The sequence below is a fragment of the Saimiri boliviensis genome, chromosome 9 (assembly GCF_048565385.1).
Source record: "Saimiri boliviensis isolate mSaiBol1 chromosome 9, mSaiBol1.pri, whole genome shotgun sequence".
Lineage (NCBI taxonomy): Eukaryota > Metazoa > Chordata > Mammalia > Primates > Cebidae > Saimiri > Saimiri boliviensis.
The window spans coordinates 60503695-60517071 of record NC_133457.1 but is presented as its reverse complement, the minus strand read 5'-3'; the positions used below and the strand labels follow the sequence as shown (position 1 = coordinate 60517071).

Sequence of the window (13377 nt, the reverse complement as noted above, 5' to 3'; positions counted from 1 at the left end):
TGGACACAGGGAGAGGAGCATGACACACTGGGGTCTGTTGTGAGGAAATAGGAGAGGGACGGCAGCGGGTAGGGAGGTTGGGGAGAGATAACATAGGGAGAAATGCCAGATATAAGTGATGAGGAGATGGAGGCAGCAAACCACAATACCATGTATGTACCTATGCAACAATTCTGCAGGATCTGCACATGTACCCCAGAACCTAAAGTGCAATATATATAAAGTGCAATAAATAAATATACATATATAAATAGAGAATGGTGAAACCCCATCTCTACTAAAATTATCAAAAAAATTACCTGGGCATGGTAGCAGGCACTGGTAATCCCAGCTACTCAGGAGGCTGAGGCAGGAGAATTGCTGGAATCTGGGAGGCAGAGGTTGCAGTAAGCCAAGATCATGCTGAAGTGCAGCCTGGATGGCAAGAGTGAGACTCCGTCTTGAAAAAGGAAGAAAGGAAGGAAGGCAGGGAGGGAGGGAGGGAGAAAGAAAGAAAAAGTATTATTTTCTTTATTTTTATTATTTGGATAAATATAACTTTTTTCTGAAGAGCCTTAAAAATATTTTATCATTTTTTTATCTAATGAATGTTTTTATTTATATTGCATTGTAGGAGTCCTTCATGCATTTTTGAATATGAGCTTTTTGCTTGATAACATGTTTTAGATAATGTCTCCCCTTCAGTGATAGATGATGAGTTGTAAGAAGAATTTCAAACTTAGATCAAGTAGAGTCTTGAGGGTAATAGTAATTTAGTCTTAGTTTATATTACAAGTATGATGGCAACAACATATTTGATCATGGGAACACATAAACTCACTTGCAGTTTTAAAAATCACGGCAGCTACTGAATAGAATATACAGTTTTGGCAACATGAAGTGGAGGCAGAGAGAGTAGATATGGTGTAGTGGTTCACCAACTTCTTTTACTAGGAGTAATTTACATTTTGGTTCAAAAATCCACACCTGAATATTTAGAGCAGCCTTATTCATAATGGGCAAAAATTAGAGGCATCCAATATGTCATTCAATATGTGAATGGATAATCAAACTATGGTACATTCATGTAATGTTATTTAGTAATAAAAAGAAATGAGTTATCAAGCCATAAAAAGATGGAGGAAATTTAAATGCCTTTTGATGAATTAGTTAATGTGTTTGAGCAGGTGAATGAACTTAAGTGTAAAAAAGCCAGTTTGAAAAGATTCTATACTATATGATTACAATTACAACATTCTGGAAAAAGCAAACTCATGGGACGGTAAAAGACCATGGTTGTCCCAGATTGGTAGGAGTGCTGGGGGTCAGAATCAGAAGCTGAAGGGAGGGATGAGTAGGTCAAACATAGGCAATTTTTAGGACAGTGAGACTATTCTACATGCTGATGTAATTAATAGTGGATACATGACATCATGCATTTGTCAAAACCCATAGAAAATACAACATGATAGTGAACCTTAATGTAAGCCGTAGACTTTAATTAATGTGTCAGTATTTGTTTTCCAACTGTAACAAACATATCAATCACATCAATGCAATATGTAAATAACAGATGAAAATAAGAAAGTGAGAAAGAGAAAGGAATATATAGAAAGGGAGAAGGAATATATAGGAACACTTTAATTTTCTGTAAACTTGTATCTGCTCTAAAATAAAGTATAAGTTTAAATAAAACTGTGTGTGTATATGTGTGTTTACAGTTATATAGTCATATATGCATGGATACAGATATCTAGATAGATAAGTAGGTAAGTAAAGACCATGGACAATTTCAATAGACAGACATTGGGTTGGTAACAATACTTGAAACAAGATAAAATTAATGTCTATCATATAGAAAGTATTCTAACAAATTTGTCCTAAATTGATAAAAATTTAATGCAAAAGAGAAGATGTGAATTTACATTTCAAAAAAAAGGAGAAAATTCAGTGGTTAGTAAATATTTACAAAAATGTTTAATCCCACAAGTGAAAAAGGAAATGAAAATTAAAACAATACTGAAATAGCAGTTAAACCCATCTAATCCACAAATATTAAAAGTGATAGCATCTACCATTGAAAGTGATTGGAAAACCGTGTTCTCTATACCCTGTTGGAGGGGAAACAATTGATATAGACATTTGAGAAAGCTATCTGGCAACATCTATTAAAATTAAGAATGTACCTATCTTTAAAATCCTGGAATCTCATCCATAAAATCTAGGCCTCAAAAACAAAGTGTACAGAGCAAAAATAATATAAAATACATTTAATATAGAGAGAAGGATAAAAAACAAGATGTGCAATTTTCTTTTGCTAAGGAAATGGTGGAATAAATTGTTTTATGGTTCTAAACTAGCTGTAGATTTGTAGAAGTAGTACATAGAAGTATATGATTGTAACAAAACAATGAGAAAATCCCTGGATAAGTCAGTATATTATTACACAACTGTGAAAGAATTGAGTATGGCTATACACCAGGTTACTATTAGTTACAGGAAGAAGGGACGTCATGGATGAATGGCAAAGGTTAAGGTTAGCCACTTCCACACACACAAAAATACACTTAAAAAGATTCTATATTCATGAGTATATGTAAATAAGCTTATTTCCCCAAAGAGATACATGAGAGAATTGGCACAAAAATATTAATGGTGGTTGTACCAGGCATGTGGCATTTCTGGAGATCATTTCCTGATTAATATTTTTCAATCACTGTTAATGTTTACAATTACAATTAAAAATATTACTTATACAATTATTTAAAATACACCAAATATGACTAATTTCATAATAAAATACATAAAATGGGCCTAAGAAGTTCTTTGAATTTGAAAGGAAAAATAAAAACACACTACCAACAAAAATAAAAGTGACGCTGCTGCGTTTGTGTTCGATTATGTGACTAAAAGTATTTCTACTTTTCTAAAAAATTATTTTACTCTATTGAAATACTATTTTATAACATAATTTTATTTGAATTATTATTCTCAAAAACACATATTTATGAAAGAATAGTAAACTTGTTAAAGCTGTGTTGAGCTGGCAATAATGATTGTGAAATTGTATCGTGTGTTTACGATATTTAGTGTGGGCTGAAGGATTACAGCATAGGTACAGGATGAGTAAGACATAGTTATATACTTTATTGCATGCATATAAGAAGTTACATATGATTGTGCTGTATTCCAATTAATAGAAAACAGTCAAGAAGTGATCAGCTAATGGTACAGTCATTTCCTTGAGGCAGTCTGGCTGGAGTCTGGAGAAACTGAAGAATTCTGGTTGGCTCCAGACCTCATTTCCTTGCAGAACTTTTAAAACGAGCCTCACCAGAACCTCTAGAGGTGCTCAATGGCATTAAGAAGACACTGTCTCCTCAGAGACCTGAGCATCAACTATGGAACCCTTTCATGGTCACCCCTTGCCTCATCAGGGGTGTCAGATGAGGCCAGGTCTTGAGAGTTGTGGGCACCAAATCCAATCGGTCACTCCAGTGAACTCCCAGGTTTGCTAACCCATCTCTGCCCCTCGTGTTCTCTAACCAATTATTAGTTTGAGGTATTTCAGTGTTCTCTTTTACTCCTTCAGCTCTCCAAACCTGGGTTGTAGTTCTATATATTGAACCTCCTAATAAACAAATTCCATCATCTTTCTCATACACATATTTAATTACATTTTCTGAAAAAAATAATAAATGCATATGAGAAATAATAAAGCACACTATTATTTCAGGGAAATAGGTTAGCATTCCCCAAGATGCAGAATCCCATAGTAGGAAAGTAAAGTGGTGACAGAATTGACTTCACACATACCATATGAATTGTAGAAATTACCATAAGAGAGTGACATATGACAGATATGAAGACTGTCAACATAACTCTCCCTATCACAGAACCTGAGAAAACTCATGACAGTTCTAGGGGAGTCCATTGTCCCATCAGAAAAATTAGGACTTGACTTATAGTTTTTATGTATGTGGTGACATTTCAAACTTCATATACATACAAATCTTACATTCATGTACATATGTTTAAGCATAAATAACAAATAACCAAACTGTGACCCCACAATACTCTCAGATCTACTGGATTAATCAATTACAGCATTTTTAATGTCCTCAAGAAATCCTACTGAGGACTTCAATTTAGATTTTTTGTATGTACTGTAAGCACAATTCTACCTTTGTAGCTTTGTGAGCTGAATAAATACCTATATTCTCTTAGTCTCAAAAGAATACTGGTGTTTTATGTATGGTGGTGGGTAATAGAGCATGGATTTTTTTTTTCCAAAGAAGTATAAAACATTTTAAAATTCAGCCATCTCCAGAGGGTGCAGTAAACACATATGATTTTTTTTCCTGCTGCCTTCATGTGGTTCTGTGTAGTTATGTACCTGTTATTACTTTCAAATGGTTTACATATTCCAATTAATGCAATTTTATTGCATATAATCCTGAGACTTTTCATAAACCAATGGCATTTTACAACTTGACCAAAGGAAAAATATATAGAACGTTACAAACTTCTACTGTGTTTTGGCAAACATGCACATTCACACACTCGCTGTCAGTGCAAAGAGCCCCACATAAAAATGTTTTATTAAGTACAGGCTTTAAATGTGTGGAAGTATGAGGCTACCATTATTAACTCATGTAGCGTCCTGTTTTCTCCAAGATATTATTGTGGAGTGAAAAGAAGTGGAAGGAAAGCCAGAGGCTCTCCTTATGCAGAATAATTTTGAGAAGCTCAAATACGAGCCCTGCCGTAAGAATTGATCCAGAACAGGCAGAGCAAGCACTTAGTTTCTTCATGTCCTTTTCTCCTCTCACTCAGTTACCTAAGTTTTGTCAGCAGCATTAAAGACCTTCAGCCAGCTTCAGGGTCTGGAAGCTAGAAAATTTTATATCTGTCTGTGCAAAAATGGACTTTTTACCATAGATGTGAAGAGAATCGTGATTACAGTGATTTTATGATTCGACTTTACAGATTAGAATCGGGAATATAACACCCTGTGGATATAACATCACTTCCTTTGGTTTCCTTTGTTCATTAGTCCTAACATGCGTTGAGCTGTGGAGCTCATGGCCTGTGTAAAGACATCAGTCCCTAAACTGGGATAGGCAAGTAGAGTCAATGGTGAGTAGGAAATTAAATATGACGCTTGGTGCTCTGACAGGCAAAAAGGCTGTTCAGGGGAAACAGCAACAGACTAGAGCTTTTCGTTGCCATGTCAGTAGAAATGGATTTAAATCCCAGGAGATTCTCAAATCACAAGCAATCTCTTTCCTCGTTTTTGCCCTGAGATTTTTGATGAATACTGAGGTTCTGAGGGAAGCTGGGGTGTTTAATTGTGAAGGTGGGGAATCTCCTAAAATCTCATGAATCTTACAAGAAAGAAGGAAGGGCCTAAAATAAGTACAGGGTGCATCTTGCCCTCAAAACATTTGTAACTAAAAGTGACTTGAATAAATAAGCTGCCACCCAGCTCAACAAAGGTATATTTTTTTGTTGGATTGAGATGATCAGCTTCTATTGTGTGTGTCTGATAGTAGAAAGAGTGTGTAGTGTCTGTGGGGAAATAGAATGGACCTCAGGTCTGGCCCTTTTATACATAATATCCAGACATAACAACAATACCAATATAAATTATAAGAAGAAGAACATATAGAGAAAATGATAAAAATGACTTTAATCAAGATAAATCATTTCAAACAAAAAAATCACAAAGACTTAGCCTTTAGAATATATAAATAATCCCATATATCAATAAAACAAATTATCTGAAGACAAAAATGGATAATTCTCAAAAAAGGAATGACAATTGTCCAAAAAAAAGTTCCACAACATATATGTGGAAAAATGTTCAATATCATTAGGGAAGTGAAAACTTTCTAAAGAAGTTTTATATCCAGCAATTGTTACAGGTTAAATAGATTAAACTGCTACAATTTTAAAATTCAAGCATTAGCAAGAATGTGAAGTAGTCCAAACCCTAATGTTCTGCTGTAATATCAACAGGTACAACTACTTGGGAAAATAGTTCGGCATCACCTAGCAAATGTAGTAATGTTCTTATGTAATAACTTAGCAATAAAACTCCAAGACAAAGTTCTCATGTGTGCACCAGGAGACATGTATAAGAATATTCAGAATGATATTGTTTTTCATAGCAAAGAATCATTAACATCCAAGTGGTTATCAATAGAAGAATGGATTAATAAACTGTGGTACAATAAATCGCTGAGCAGTATTAAAAACAAAGTGGGGTGGGGGAGGGGAGACAAGAAACCTACTTCTTGACTCCATTAACACAAAAGACAAAACTGACAAACAAGTTGATAAGTGTTTTTTAAACACAAAATTGTAAAGTATAAGATTAATTATAAGACTAATTAACTACAAATTCAGGAAGATAATTACCTCTGGAGAGAAGATGGGAAGACATAAAAGAGGAACACAAAGAGACTTTCAGAGTCAATATCCCATGTCTTATACACGTGATGGATACATCAATAATAATTTAGTTATTATTCTTTACACTGTGTCTTTTGCATTATAGATTATGAATGAATTTTTATATTTTTGAAAAATAACTTCTTTGGGTAGGTGTAAATGGAAATTTGGATAGGTGTAAAGAACGCTTGAGGTGGCAATTTGGGTATCTAATTTCTAATCTGTATAAGTCTGTTATGTGTAATCTCTATGAATAACAGATCTTTTGCATTCCTCAATTGACTTATCTCTAATATTGGATGTAATAGTAGCATCACTGTTTTCCTTTAAGATATTATATTTGTTCATCACACAGCCTAACATGATTCTGGGCAAAGAGTACTTGTTATATATTGTTTTGCAAATCTGTGCCTGAACATATACAATATCACCACTTTATAAAGTGTTGCAAGTCCTAAAATACAATGAAAGCCCTTCCAATTTGTTTTATATGTCTATCCTAACCTGATGCCAAATTATTACAATGATAACACAAAAACTCAAACATATAAGTTAAACACAGACATGAACAGAATAAAAAACCTAAATAAACCTCTAATCAACAAATCTATAACTGTATCTAAGGATTACTATATCAAGCAGGATTTATTTTAGGAATGCAAAGGTAGTTTAATTTCAGCAAATATTACGCTATTCTAATACTTTAATGGATTCAGAGAAATTGAAGCATATGATGATTCAATCAAAGGCCAGAAGAAATAAAACATTTGACATATGTAGCCAAAATTTATATTACTAGGTAAAAAGGGAAATTTTATATATTCCCTAATATCAAAAGCATTTTATACCAGAAATTTAATAAAATAAAAATTTAATGTGAAATAACAGATAGGTAGATAGATAAATATTAAAGAGTATACATTCTGACCAAAATCAAATGAGGAAAAATGTAACAAAGACTCCTATTACAATTACCTTTTTAATTGCAATGGAGTGTATAGTAAATAGAAAATAGCAAAATAAATAAATAGTGTTAAACACTGGAGAAGAAGAAAGAAGATGTCAGTTATTTCAATTAATTTGATTTTCTGCATATAAAATATACTCATTTAGGAATGTAGGTGGAAACCAAAAGGCCAACATAAATGAATCAAATCTTTCCTGGATGCCAGCTAAATTAGAAAATTTAACTGGAAAGATGAGCCATTCAAAGTAAAACTAAAACCTTGGCCAATTCGGGAATGATTTAATTATAAATATGAAGGGTCTGTCATAAAAGCAAGGACTCTTTAGTGAAAGAGATCAGCATAAATAGAAAGACATACCATATTTCTGGTTGCAAATAGTCACTACTGTTATTTAGGGTTAGAGTTAGGTTTAGGATACAGTTAGGGATGTTCAATTATCCCCTAAATAAATTTTAATATTCAATTTACTTCAAAGTCACAATAAAATGTTAAAAAATCAACAACATCCTGAGATACTTTATCTAGGAGATGTCAAAAAGCATACTTCTATCATGATAAAAACGTAAGATATAAGGTTGACCTTTCAGGATTTAAAACATACTATAATTGTATATAGTAACTGAAAGTATTAGTGAAAATTAAAAAAAAAAAAAACAGATACATAGAACATAACTGATTTCAGATGAGGCCCAATAGTTTATAGAAATTTAACTTATTATAAAAGTGAAATTTCAAATTATTATCAAAAATACAGGGAAGTCAATAAATAGTGTTGACATGAAGTTAGACCTAATCTGCTCACATAAGCCAATAAAGAGAAGTAGACAGATGACAGATAGGTAGGTAGATACAGATTAAAGAGTAGGTACAAATAAAAGTAACATTGTGTGAATATATGGTAGTTTTAAAATATTTTAGGGCATAATATACATGTAACTTGGTGATAGCAAAGTATTTTAAGATGCAGAATCCCAAAGTAAAAAAGTGGTGACAGGATTGACTTCACACGTATCATATGAATTGTAGAAATTACCATAAGAGTTTGACATGTGACAGATGTGGAGACTTGTTTGCGACATAGATATGAAATACAGATTCATGTTCATAACCAGCAAAAATCTCTCTCTGGAGTAAAACATAGGAAAGGGGCATATAATATATGCAATTAGTCATTAACTTCTTACAAGACCATTTCCCTGATAACACAAACCACTTCTGATTCCATCTTCCACTCTTTGAAAAGGTTGCCCTTCCCAGTTTCTTTATTATAAATCGAAGCACCCTTCTACTCTTCTCACTATGAAAAGATTAAGTTGACAGTAATATACTGTGCATTATTATTAATTGATGTTCAGTCTCTTTCTCTTGTTCAGAATCCCTCTCTTGCACACATACTGAATGTGTGTGTGTGTGCGTGTGGGTGTGTGTATCCACTGCCTTTGCTTAGGGTCTTATGCTAAAGTTAAGATATTAATTAGGAATAAATGGTGACCCTGATTTTTAAGATGGGAACATTTCAACAGATATAACTGACATTGAAAATGTTGAACTGCAAATCCTCCTCAATCTCCTTTGCCAACAGAAGCAATCCCCCTACATCATATAGAAAACTAGCCATATACCGTATTGCATGAAGACATTTTAATGATCATACCCAGGGCAGGTATTTTACAACAGGATGCTCTTTCACCTCTGGGCCCACATGTGCTACCCTCTATTGCTTCCTGTACCAAAGTGACTTACATGCCTAAGTTTGTTATTGTTGTTATGGTTTCCTCCTGCTAGCCAGGCCTGACACACAGCACAGTAGAGGGCAGATGTTGAGGCTGGGCAAGAAGCTGAGAAATTTGGTTCTTCCCTCAAAGTTGGGAAGCCAAACAGGAAGAAGGTAGAAGAGCAGAGCAGAACCCAGCTAAAGTCTGTCTGAGACACAGCAGCCTCAGATCAGAACTGGGGGCAGGGTGGCAGATGGGATCTCAGGTGTGCTGGTTCACAGCCGTCCTCTGCACATGGGCTTTTGCAGCTGGCAAGGTGGATGGCTTTTGGGAAGAAGCTGGAAAGGTCCTGACAAAGGAAATTTTATTGTTTCCCTGAGGCCAGGCCTTCTCACCCGGGCTTCCTTACCCTGGAGAATCGTGAGTGAGAGGTTCTTTTGTCACTCCCTCCACAACACCCCCATTATATTTAGACTCAGATGAAAGGGGCAAGGTGGGGGTATACCCCATGACCACAGCATAGCACAAGGAAGGCCCACTCTGCACTGTGGTCTCACAGGCCCTCTCTTGATCACCACAGTCAGGCAGTTCCTGGCTCCTTATTTCTTGGAACCTGGTTTCTTAGGTCTGAGTATGGGTTTGTTTTTTCTCGCAGGGCTCTTGTCTTTAAGACGTATCTCCCTCCTTTCCCCAGCTCTTCATTCTTAACCTTGTTGTCTGCTTCTGGGGTCCCCTGCCTTTGACAAGTTTCACAGAGGTTTCCTCCTTTAAAAACAACTAGTTTCCCTCCTCCTCCTCCTCCTCCTTTTCTCCTCCCTCCTTTTCTTCTTCTTCCCAGGTTAAGGCTAAAGTTTCATAATATTTTTAGCCTTCTCATGGGACTCATGGCCTGGGAGTGAATCTATATGTTTTCTCAGAATACTGAACAAGACTGAGAGTTCGGAATGTCTCTGCTATAAAACAGAGAAAGAAATTAGAATGCACAAGACAATAGGAATGTTGGAATGAACCTACCTCCCAGGGAGTTTGGAGAAAACCATATTTTCTAAGGCATTATGAAAAATTCTCATGAAGGGAATACCAGCATCTTTCTTAAACCAATACGGTGGTTGGTTGTCTTCTGTAGTTGCTTCAGTCTAGGTATAAATGGGGCTTACTTTTCATAATTATAAATTTGGGGTTCCATATTTTACCTAGAATAATATGATCCTGGAGTGGCAAATGCCACGCAGTGGCACTTAGTTATTCTTGGCCACGTGTCTGCCATGACTGCAATAATCCACAAGGACAGAGTAGTAATCAACGTTTTTTAACATTCAGGAATATATGACAGCAAATAATTTTTCACAGGACCTATAGAAACAAAAATAAGTAGCCTTTTAAGATTTTATTTGATCTATGTAATCATATAAATCCTAGATCTGTGGAGATAAGCCTGATTTGAGTCTCCATAGTTACTGAATAAGATTGGAAAATCAGTGCCTGGGAAGTATAAAGAAGTATGTGCCTGTTTCTCTTAGAATGGAAATAGAATAAGTATATATTTGCACCCTACAAAAAGGCTATGAGTTCCATTCACTGTGGCTCAGGCTGGAAATAGCCAGGTGCACAGAGGATTGTCAGTAAACTTCTTTTTCAGTCGGCTCAATGTTTATTAATGGACTTTTGAACAAAGTGTCCATTTTGGCAGCCATGAAGGCTTCATGTAGGTTCAACAACATGAAATCCCCCTCCACCATAGCTGATCTGACTGCTGCACTTGCTGAGCCTCCAAATTGCCAATAACACAGGTCGGCTCCAGGCACTGAGATGGCATTGTTCCCAGGAATGATGAGGGAAAAGGGGAAATCAGCCAGTCACCTAGTGATAGGTTGATTACATTGGACCTTTTCCATACTGCAGAGAATAGCAATCTGTCCTTATAGAAATAGATATCTATTCTGAATGCAAATTTGTCTTCTTTGTGGATGATTTTTCCATCAGCTATCTTACACTGACAGAATGACTTACTTCCTGCCACAAAATCACACTCAGTAATACCCTCCACTACTTCACAATGGTAGATGATATCATTTTACAATGGAAGAAGACAAGAAGCTTAAGACTTTTGGCATTTATTGATCTACCATGTGTCCCATCATCCAAAGGCAACTGACTTTCCACAATGGTGAAATGGCCTACCAAAGGAAAAGTTCTAGTACCAGCTGAGAAATACCACTATGCAAGAATGAGATTCTGTTTAAATAATGTGGAATATACTTTAAAAGAGTGACAAATTCATGTTAATTTCCATATAGTAAGAATACATACTTATATTTAGGGTTGAAATAGGAGTGACCCTACTCATCTAATAATACATTTACAGAATTTTTGCTTCTTTTCCTAAAACCATAAACTTGGTTAATTTAGAGTTCCTGGTGCCTACTTCCTAAGAGAGGAATATTTTTATCAGAGAACCATATCCATAGCCCCAAAAATTTGAAATCTGAGAATTTGAAATCTGAGAACATCAATCTGCCAATTTGATCTTCTTATGCTATTGAACTGTTAATCATAGTAGATGTCTGAGGTGAACGGCTCCATTTGTCAAAGGGAATTGCACTGTTGTTACACAGTAGGTACAAGAAAGAACTTTTTTGGAGCCCGGGTGATTTATGTAAGGACATTTAGAACTTTAACATTATTAATTGATGTCCTAGTAAATCACCTCAGTGATTGTCCTGGCTTATGTTTGCTATTTAAATCTTTTGGGCAGTGATCTGCTCATGAATATTTATTCATTAAAACATCTACAAAAATTGAACAATTTTAAAAGTCTGAATACAGTTACATACAAAATCCCATGTGAATAAAAAGGAAAGGAAAGAAAAGAAGTAAGGTTTTAATCTGAGCTTTAAAATACAATAAAAGTGTTGACAAGGTACAATCCAAAGTGTATGACAATAAAAGACATAGAGAAATAAAATGGGCTAGAGTGGTTGAGGTAGACAAGTTGTTTGGTGTGCCCCCACCATTATATGTTTACAATAGCAGATGGGGTGGACAGGTAGGTCTAAAGCCTTCTGTTATGCTCTCTGGACTACATCCTGAAGATGATAAAGAATCATGCAGATAAGTGACATGATCAAATACGCATTTTAAAAAGATATTTAGAAGCAAGCACCTTGGAGGATAATAAATATTCATTGAATGAGTAAATAATTGGAGGAATAAGATTACAGCTAGGAGGTTGTTAAAATTGTTCAAGAAAGAGATGCTGAGACCTGGAAAAATATTCTACAGTATATAGATTTATATGTTATTGAATCTATATCCAATCTTTTGTGGCTTTCCATCAGGAATAAAATAAGGTGGGTAATACCGGACATGGTTGTCAATTCCAGAGTCCCATGTGATCTCTCAAAGAACACCTATATAAGAAGAGCATCTAGAAGATAAAACAGAAAACAAAAGCAAACCAAAAAGATTTCATCTCTCTTCTAACTTAAAAAATACAATGATAAAAGATTTACTTTTCTGTCTAAATGTTTGATGAAATTTATTGCCAACACTGTCTGCACCTAGATTGGCCCCATGCTACACAAAACTAGCAGCATTATTCTTTATAGTAAATAATATAATTACAGTAATATTGGCTAGGAATACCTACATATTATTGAATTACAGGTTCTCAGCAGATAGTTCAAAGAATCAAAAGGTCATAGAATTACTCATACATGGCAATGTGAATTGCAGCTACATTGTCACTTTTTACCCTTGTAAATACATTTAGTATAAAGTCTTGGGAAAAGCCATTTGATTTTATCTTACATTTGGCAGAGATAGGGGATGACCATCATAATTAAGATGGGCAACAGCAATATTTATTATCTATTATCATCTATGCTTACCATGATAATATTTAAACAGCATGCTGATAGCTTGGTTTGAAGCATGCTGTATGTGTTCTCCCACAAAGTAGAATTTCCATAGGCAAATCACTTAACCCCGCTGAGCTACACTTCCTAAAATTGTAAAATGAGGGCAATAACACTTGCAGTATATTTAAGAGGATTAGAAATTGACTTCAATGCTAAGCAAAATTCCTACTGCAGAACTATTATTCAGGCTTAAATCTTGCAGAGACAATTTGTAAAGTGAGATTCCATTTATTTAAAACATGAGTATAACATGTAGTTCTAGGCAGCCTCTAGAAAGGCCGACCTCTTGTTATTCATGTCCTTATGTCTGCCCCTCCCTTTGAGTCAACACTGGCCTTG

General features: G+C 35.0%; 1 long non-coding RNA gene across 1 annotated transcript in view; it reads right to left on the bottom strand.

Annotated features, from left to right (window-relative positions):
* Window positions 1-268: 268 nt before the first annotated feature.
* LOC141585527 (uncharacterized) overlaps window positions 269-13377 on the bottom strand; it is a 478638-nt gene continuing 465529 nt past the window's right edge. The window contains exon 3 of the long non-coding RNA XR_012519075.1: window positions 269-439. This is a non-coding gene — a long non-coding RNA (uncharacterized LOC141585527). The remainder of the gene's footprint in view (window positions 440-13377) is intronic.